At 36.3% G+C, this 7,856-nt stretch overlaps 1 long non-coding RNA gene across 1 annotated transcript in view; it reads right to left on the minus strand.

Moving 5' to 3' along the window:
• Positions 1-7,856, minus strand: part of LOC120618106 (uncharacterized) — a 65,998-nt gene that overhangs the window by 24,210 nt on the left and 33,932 nt on the right. Inside the window, exon 2 of the long non-coding RNA XR_005657145.1 lies at positions 7,544-7,654. This is a non-coding gene — a long non-coding RNA (uncharacterized LOC120618106). The remainder of the gene's footprint in view (positions 1-7,543; positions 7,655-7,856) is intronic.

Genomic DNA, 7,856 nt, shown 5'->3' on the forward strand with positions numbered 1-7,856 from the left:
TCTTCCACACAGAGATGGATACATTTTCTGGGTATGGATTTGCCTTTCCAGCCCAGCTAGCATAGCACTACTCACCAGGGCCTGTGAAATGCCTGAACCACAGGCATAGACACCCACACAGCAGAACATCGATCCAGAGGCCTCTGTCACAGCAAAGGCAGGAGAGATAAGGCATCATTTCAGTGATTCTTAAGGAAGAACTCACTTCTTGACAGAGACCACCCAAAAGGAAAAAAAAAAACCCTCCTAGAATACAAAAAGCCCTTCTTCATGATGGTTCCCTATTTCCCCTTCCCATGCCTCTTTCTGTCATCATGTCTGACAGAGATCAAAGTATTCCTCTAAACCCGCCAATATATACAACTCATGACTGTCCTAAAAAAAAGAATCTTTTAAATCTTTAAAAATTTTAACCATGCAACCCCTTCCTGTCCACCACTATGAATTATTAAGAGAAATAAATTGTCATGTGGGGGATGAAAAATTTGGATTCTAACCTTCCATAATCTCCATTTATAGCCTGTTACTATCATCTTTTAAATTTTAATTCTTGGAAGATCATATCTACTTGCCATCATGTTAGCATGTTTTTGAAGGCTATAAATGTAATTAGGGAGATAGGATATATATCTCTGAAATCAGATATTTGGATTAAAACAAACTTGGCTTCATTGTTTATTATCTGACGGCAGGAGCTGAGAAGCTCCGGAGTAGAAGACCAAACTCAGCTCTTCTCACTAATGATACTTTCCACTACCTGTCATATATTGCAAAGCTTATTATTTTTTATGCTGACTATGCTCCATGGATTTTATATTTATGGAGAGGCTTTAAAACAGTCCTTTTATCATTGATATATTTCCATGGTTAACATTAGCTTACAGGAGAATGTCTGTGATCAACTTTGACTTTTAATGACAAATATTGTTTTTTGGTAAACAAAGCACAAAGGGCGAAAATTTTAGGGTGAAATATCTGGAGTCAGACCTGAATTTGGATCTTGATTGTATCACCTTATGCAAGTTTCTGAGCCCATATTTCCTCATCTATAAAATTTTTATAGTAAAAATAAGTACTTGTGAGGTTGTAAAAATTATCAGGTATTGAAGGTGAAAGGTGATTTGTGAACTGTAAAGTATTTTAAAAAGTTAGCTCTGATTTATCATGTAATATTTTATGCTGTATATTAAATGACCAGAAATCCTATGTAAAAGTTTATTGGAAGGTTTTCATTGAATGTAATCATTTTGTGAGACGAAAGTGGAAGTCTGGACTGATTAAGGCCAGGAATACTCAGAAAAAGTATTTCCAATTAATTGAGAGGTAGAAGGCCTTTGAGTGATAAAAACGATTGTTACTATGAAAAATTTACCAAATGCCCTTACAGTGCAAATGGGCATACATTCTTTTTAAAGAAGTCTGTAAGGAAAAAAAAAAAACAGGGTGGGGGGAGGAGGGGCGGGCAGTGGGCATCTATTTAATTTAATCAGAAATCTGTGCAAAGTAGATGGATTAAATGAACAAGAGTTACATGTTTCTTGTTGGCCATCAACACAGTATTTGTTGTCAATACAATAACATAGTAAATTTAATGTGGTTTATTTGTCTAAAAAAGAACAGCTTATCTTTTGTTTGGAACATAGAAACAAGTTGAATCCTGATCTGTGTTATTTCAGTGTCTAGTTGATTTGTACTTGAGGTTTCCGGAGCAAAAGTTTTGTTACTAAATACCTGGCAGAATCCCACTGCAAGGGCTAGTGATCAAAAGCTGGAGTAAAATCTCCTATTTGGTATTTCAGAAGATTAATGCAGAATTATCTTTGTTCTGAAGAAATAAAATTTAGCTCAAGAAACATTTATTAAGACTTGCTATATGTCAGGCACTGTTCTAGGTTCTGACTGTATAAAAATGAATCAAGAATATGCTCTAATTTTGTTGTTAGTTTTGTTCTTGCAATTTTCTTCTGCTCTTCTGGACCTCCCTGTTTCAGTCAGTTTTATAGTCTGCCCTTTTTACTGCATGGAAGGAAGGCCAGAACTGAAACAGAGAGAGAAAGAAGTTAGCCTTTAAATTTTAGAAAATGAGACCTCAGGGGAAGCGGAAGGTCTTGAAATAAACAGATGAGCATACACTGGTAGGAATTCCATCCGTCCCTCATCTGTCTTACTGATTGATATTCCCATTAATGTCTTGCAAAGAACATCCTGAGCATTGCTCATTGACTGACTTGTTGATACCACCTATGTCCCGAGACTGCTCTGCTCTGTCCCTATTAACTTATTCATATTAAGCCTTTTTTTCAACATCTCAGGAAACACAGTGAGTTGAGAGCTGGGCCTCTTGACATCTAGGGGAATAGTGGTGATATAGAAAATGTGGCAAGACTGCTATCTCCCCAGTACTTAAGGGATAGATACCCCCCTACACACGTAACATACACATATCTGCCCTCAGTTTAAGCTGCACACATGATTAACCAGCTAGAGAGCCAGAGATGGTATTTTATAGATTCCCTATGGCTAGATAAATCCATGTGTTTAAGATGTCAGCAAAAGTCATACCATTTGGGGTTTTCATATGGACTAGAAACATTGGGTATATACTCTTTTACCCACCTTTCCCCTTCCTACGGCTGTAAGACTAAACTTGGCAAGACCCAGATCCAGCCCTGTGACTAGAATAATACCTGAGGATAGCAGGGCAACAAGAAGGAAGAAACTGGGGTCCTTGAAGATAGCATGGTACAGGGTATCTACTCCAACTGCACCACTCACTACTGGACTGTTACCATCTTGTTTCTTTAAGCCATTGTGATTTTTGGCCCTAGTTCTTTTTATAGAAACCTTGCTTTTACCCTAAAACGGAAAGAAAAGTCCACTTCACCAGTACTTGGGTAGGAATGAATAGAACCAGCCTAATGTCTCTTTCCTAGAGGTACTGACAGTTTATCAGATGAAAGACACATAGGAACAAGACAGTCATCTTCCATGGCTAACAAGTGAGAAGATAGTTGATGTATTACAGATCCAGAGGGAACGGGGCCAGAGGTAGGGCTGGGTTGAGGGAGACCCAGTGTCTCTACCTCTTGCACAGTTCTGGGTAAACACTGACAAGTTCATGCTGCCTACGCTTTCTTTTTATTGTTCTTTTATTTCTTTTTATTTCATCAGCACTGTTTCTTCGGGCAAAAGACAGTATAATTAATTTGATATGATTGCAATCTAGGCATGCCCCATTACCACACAAGATTATATGATTATACATGGATGTTCTCAAATAATTTTAGCCACAGAGCTGAGCCTGTTCTTGTTTCATTCTCAGAAGGTAATCGAATTTCCATATTCTTGTGAAGAAAAAAAAAACAGCTGAAGTTCTGAAGATTTTACCATCCAAAACTGGATCTCGAAACTGAATATTGCTGTTGGCAGAGCATGAGAACATGCTCAGTCACAAGAAAATAGAGCATTTCTAGTGTGAAAATGTGTCACACTCTTAATCTCCTTTTTCACCCTCTTTCCCACCTCATCATTGAATAGTGTGTGATGATGATACATTTGGCTGGTGGTTATATCTTTGTTCATAATGATGTTTTGAGGTTTAAACCAGCTGAATCTGGAAGAAGCCTGCTGGCCTCTGACAAATTTTTGTTTTCTTACTACAAGTCACCTCAAAACCTTAAAAGTCAACAGAGATGCCCTTCTCCATGCAAGTTTTTAAAAATAAACTGAAGGGAAATCTACAGGGAATAACAAGGTTTTACTCCCAATCCCTACTGGTCTCTGAATTTCGAGCCAGGGTACTGAAACAATCTCCCTCACTTGCTACTTTCTGCACTTACTTAAAATAAAACAAAACAAAACAAAACTCCAACTTTTTAAATTTTGAAATAATTATAGTTTCACAGTTAGTTAGTTGCACAGACAATACAGATCGGTTCCTTGTACTCTTCATTCATTTTCCCTCACTGGTTACATCTTACATAACTATCTCATAATATCAAAACCAGAAAATTGACATCGGTACAGTGTGTGTGTGTGTGTGTGCGCGCACGCGCGTGCACATGTGTGTATGTGTCTGTCATTTTATCACATGTGTAGATTTGTGTAGCCACCACTGCAATCAGGATACATAACTGTTCCTTCACCACAAAGACTAGCTTTAGAGTTACATCCATTCACCTCCCCACCTTCCTTAAACCCTGACAGCCACCAATCTGCTCTCGATCTCTTTAATTTTGTCATTTCAAGAATGTTATAGAAATAGAATCATAGACCATTTACATTTAACATAATTATTGATATGTTAGGACTTAAATCTCCATTTTATTTTTTGTCTTCTGGATTTTTTTTTTTTTTTTTTTTTTTTTTTTTTTTTTTTTTTTTTTTTTTTTCTTTCATACCTTCCTGTGGGTTACTTGAGCAAATTTTGGAATTTCATTTTGATTTACCTGTAGTGTTTTTGATCTATCTCTTTGTAAAGAATTTTTAGTGGTGGCTGTAAGCATTATGATATATACATATAATTTGTCACAGCCTACTGATGTTGACATTTTACCAGCTTGAATAAAGTGTAGAAACATGACTTCCCTTTAAGTCCCTTTACCTTCTCCCATTTGTAGTGTAATTGTCTTAAATATTTTCTTTACCTATGGTAAAAATCACATCAAACAATGTTATAATTTTTGCTTCACTCATCAAACATAATTTAGAAAATTCAAGAGAAGCAAGTCTAATGAATTTACCCATATTTTATATCTTTCTTTTGTTCTTTTTTTGTCTCTTCTGGATATTTGAAAATTATTTTTTTTAAAAAAAAACCTCTTCTTTTCTGTTTCAATAACTTCCTTTAGCAATTCTTTCAGGATAGATCTGTGGTGAAAAATTCTTAGATTTTCCTTTATCTGAGAAATTCTTGATTCACTTTCATTCCTGAGGTAAATTTTTACTAGGTTTAAAATTCTGAGTTGACAACTCTTTTATTTTGACACTTGAAAATCTTGTGCCACTTCCTTCTGTCAGCAATAGTTTTTGAAGAGAATACATCGTCACTGGAATTGTTTTTCCCCAATAGGTTATAAGTCATTTTTCTTTGGGTGCTTGTGATATGCTTTCCCTGTCTTTAACTTTCAGCAGTTTGAATTTGATGTGTCTTGATGTGGGTTTGTTTTATTCTGTTTTGAGTTCTTTGAATTTTTAAATTTGTGCTTTTTTCCCAAATTAAAAAATTTTCAGCCATTCTTTCTTTTTTTTAATATCCTAATTTTGCTAAGTTAACCCTTTAGGTTTTTTCCTGAGTTTGGCTTTTTAATTTTTTTTTACAACATTATTGAGATATAATAGACATGTAATATTGTATAACTTTAAGCTGTACAACACCGTTGAATTGATAGGCTTATAAACTGCAATATGATTACTATCATACTGTAGCTATGATTTTTTAAAATACTTTTTTTATCCCTACCTATCTCTGCCCTCCTTGTATCTAATGACACAAAGGTTACAGTCCCTCAGGTACCTAAGGTTTTTTTCATTTTTTCCTCAGTTTATTTTCTTTCTGTTGTTCAGATCGGGTATTTTTATGGCCAAGTTCATTGGCTCTTTTCTTCGTCCTTTTTATTCTGCTGTCAAGCCCACTGAGTTTTTATTTTGGTTATTGTATTCATTTTGCAGTTACAAAATTTTTATTTGATACTTCTATATATCTTCTGTTCCTTTGATGAGACTTTCTGTTTCTTCATTTGTTTCAAACATGTTCATAATTGCTCACTGAAACATTTTTATGATATCTGCTTAAAATTCTGTTTAGATAAGTCCAACATCCATGTCACCTTGGTGTCAATTACTTTTTCTCATTCAAATTGAGATTTGCCTGGGTTTTGGTATAATGAGCGACTTTTTGATTGAAACCTGGACATTTTAAGTATTTTGCCACAAAATTCTGTATGTTATTTAAATCTTTTGCTTTAGCCTGACAGGGCAGGGGATTTTAGGGGGTGCTGCATTACTGCTGCCATACGGAAATGAAAGTTCAAGTTCCTCCAATTGACCTCCTCTTACCACAGCAAGGAGAGGTAGAAGTGGTTTGTTACTGTTGGGTATGATCCCCATGTGGCCTCTACCAACACCATGGGGGGTGGGGCACATTATCACTGGAAGAATATAGAAGTCCTGGCTTCTCACTCTGTCTTCTCTGAAGCCACAGTATAGGAGGTGGGGTAGGAGTGCCTCCTTACAGCCAAGCAAGGGAGGAAGTTGAGGTTTCCCACTCAGCCTTTGCAGATGGGTGCAGGGGCTGATTTCCATGCTGTTTGGCTTCAGGAGGATCATTTGTGTCTAAAAGTTTTCTGTCTTGCTAGGGTGCCCTGTTCCCTGTCCTTTGGCTAGAGTCAGCAAACTTTTGGGGGGACTTTCATTGTCTTCTCTTATTGACATTTCTAGGTCGCTGGCTTCTTCACCTTCATGTCTGGGACATATGAGGCAAAAAGAAAACTGGAGACACTTGCTGCCATGCTAGACCTCGGATCCAAGGTGTCTAGCCAGTCTGCCTTCTTCGTTCACCTTTGAGTCTTCTTGTGTTTGTTTCACATATATAATTTCCAGGATTTGTAACCAAACCTAGCAGGAGGCACAGAGAGAAGTGTGTCTACCCATTCACTTATTTTACCCTGGGTATTTCCATAGCTAAAAATAACAATAATAGCTGTTATATTTTGAGTATATTTTCCTGGCTGGCACCATCATTTAATTCTTAGCAATCCTATGAGGAAAATATAATAGTTACTCCTGCCATTTTATACATGAAGAAACATACAGGAAGAAATTGAAACTCGGAAATAATCATGTAAACATTTAGAGCAATGCCTAGCATACATATCGATAAATGTTAAGGAATATTATTATTACTAATTACTTTAGAGCTGTTAACTTGTCTGATAGACCTAAATTATAAGTAGAGAATTAGAACTTCAACCAAGGACAGTCTAAAGTCATATGCTAGGCTATTTACATCTAGGCTGTAATTTTTCTCAATCTGAGTACAAACATCTACATTAAGCGATTTCTGCTGCATCTCAATTTGTATCTTTATCAGTTTCTCTATTTCACTGCCACTATTTTCTTCTCTCCACTTTCTCTAGAGCTATAGTTCTCAAATTTCTATCCTAATAATAGAATAACTAATATGTATGTATGTGGTTGACAAATTCATTTTATATATATATTACATTTAATACTTATTTGAAACCTTATAACAACCTCACAGGCAGGCAGGTATTATTAATGATAACTCTACTTTAAAATTGAAGTTTGGAGAAATTCAGAGACTGGCTCAAGGTCACATGGTTAGGAAGTGATTGAGATAACACTCAAGCCCAGGGCTAATTCCACCACCTATACTGCATCTATAGTCCATAGCTCACTGTCACATCCTCTACATGCTCATAGCTTACCTCCATTTGGAGCTCCTGGTGGAATAGAAAGGCCTTGGGGGAGGGGAGAAGGGAGGAAAAGGGCCCAACAAATAAAGAGATGCCTTTGTACTTACAGATCTCCTCTAAGGGCTGATGATCCATTGAAGATCTCTTGGAAAAATGGCCATATAATAACACTTCCTTTTCATATTGCTTGCATCTTCCATGGAGTCACGTTTTGACATCTAGTGAAGAATGGAATGGTTAAGTGCATGGAGCACAGATAGATGGTTTAGAAACAAATCGGGCTATGTAGGAGATTACTTCCACAGATTCTAATCAATAGAAGAAAAAACAAAGGCAGAGAACAGTTAAGATCAAGGTCAAGGGATATGAAGGATATTTAGAAAGCATATTTGTTAGGTATTTGTGATCAAAATTCAGTAG

The sequence above is a fragment of the Pteropus medius genome, unplaced genomic scaffold, assembly GCF_902729225.1.
Source record: "Pteropus medius unplaced genomic scaffold, Ma_sr-lr_union100, whole genome shotgun sequence".
In the NCBI taxonomy this organism is placed as follows: domain Eukaryota; kingdom Metazoa; phylum Chordata; class Mammalia; order Chiroptera; family Pteropodidae; genus Pteropus; species Pteropus medius.